The sequence below is a fragment of the Trichosurus vulpecula genome, chromosome 2, assembly GCF_011100635.1.
Source record: "Trichosurus vulpecula isolate mTriVul1 chromosome 2, mTriVul1.pri, whole genome shotgun sequence".
NCBI lineage: Eukaryota > Metazoa > Chordata > Mammalia > Diprotodontia > Phalangeridae > Trichosurus > Trichosurus vulpecula.
In genome coordinates, this window is record NC_050574.1 from 298,320,108 (window position 1) to 298,321,996 (window position 1,889).

Sequence of the window (1,889 nt, forward strand, 5' to 3'; positions counted from 1 at the left end):
AAGACTCTCTTTTTCCTGGAGAAATGAACTTTAATTTAGCATTGACATAAGACAAAGATGACACAAAAATCAACCAGGAGAAGGAAGAGGAAACAGAAGGAGAGGGACACATTTGAGGAGTTGGGCTTTATGTTTTCCAGTCTTCATTCTGTCTTAGCTTTACTCCAAGGCCCAATAAATAGCAAGTACCATTAGCCCTCCCCCCTTTCATTTCAGTAATGGAATGTAGCATGTAGGGAAGGGTGATATGGGGTATCCCTTAGCGAAGATCTTCAGCGGTGAACATGCCTCTGCCCTACGCAGGATGGAGTCCTTGGCTGCATCATAGGGATGTTCCTTGGAAGGAATCTCCAAAACAGCAGGTATTGAACGTGTGTGGGCGTCCAACATGTGTTGTACCATTTCAGCAATATACTGGTTGATAAGGATGATACAAATGTCGTCATGATTTAGACACTGCCAGAAGGTGTCCTCGATTTCATTGATGGTTGTGTCCTTCTCCACCACCAGGAAGTTCGGGTGGCGGTGCTTGTTGAGCTCCCCAATGCTACTCGGCAGGAAACCGGTAACGGTATCCTCGTCTCTGATCACCATGATCAGCTTCCCTCTCCCTGCCATGATAGACGCTGCTAGGCTGCTGTCTCCCACAGCACTGCACCCCCCCAGGGGTGAAAAGGTGGAAGCTCCTCCAACTTTGGCTCCTCCCACTGCCCACCCCCGTGGTTCGCCATCCATCAAAGACTCTTGATTCAAACAAAGGCAAGTCTCAATCAAATGCACTTGATTACCTTAGTGCTGAGAAAAACTAGAACTCCAAAAGAAAAAAGAGCAAAACAAAAAGTCCCATTTTGTTTGCCATGTAATGGCAAAAGCTCACCTATCAGAGCCCAGTGCCCCAAAGGCAAAGTCTAGAGTTCTGGTAGAAGGAAATGAATATGACAGGCATAAGGCATGCAGCCTGATGTAGAGATGGCCAAAACAATGCCATGATATAATATCATAAAGACAATTTCAAATATATTAAATATAAAAATTGGAGTAATTTGTAACAACTGTGTTGGAATTCTATATTCAAATAAGTGCTTTCTTTCATAGAAATAAGCTCAACAGGCTACACCCATTTCAATGATGTTGTATTGTTTAGCACATTTGGGGGATATGAGTATCAAAACTCTATTAATTAGTATATTTTGATACATTGTGAATTCACATTTGTGAATACATTCACATTTTTGAATAATCACTGGTTGCATATTTCAAATTAATTTGTCTTCCTAATACAAGAATAATGACAGTAACAATAACAGATATTTTTACAGTTAACTGGAGTACACATGTTTTACTTGATCCTCATGAGAAATATGTATAATGGTACTTGGAATTGGCATTATAACCCCCATTTTAGACATGAGGACACTGAGGCTGTGTGTGTGTGTGTCTCACACAGATGGGAAAAACCAAAAGCAGGGTTTAAACCTAGAACACTAATTCCTGTCTTCTGTTATGCCTTAAGTAAAAATTCCTCAAAGACAAGGGCAATACTCATTTATGCTATTATCAGTATTGTTAATTTGTATTTCATCAATGCCATTTTGGGGAGGCAGCATAGTATAGGAGGAAGACCACTAGAAGTAGTCAGGAGAGCCAAGTTCAAGCCTGGGCACTATCACTTATCAGATGTATAACTTCGCGTAGGATACATTTCAAAGACTATTGTTTTAACCTGTAAAGTAGATATGATAATAGCTGCCTTGCTGGCAAATAATCACTAGTTCCATATTTCAAAGAAATTTGTCTTCCTAGTACAACAAAAATACAGTTCAATATTTTAATAGTAATAATAACTGACATTGCTTACCTCATAAGATTGTTATGATATTCAAATGACA

At 39.7% G+C, this 1,889-nt stretch overlaps 1 pseudogene; it reads right to left on the reverse strand.

Annotated features, from left to right (window-relative positions):
* Positions 1-219: 219 nt before the first annotated feature.
* On the reverse strand, positions 220-618 carry LOC118835549 (annotated as a pseudogene).
* Between the last annotated feature and the right edge of the window lie 1,271 nt (positions 619-1,889).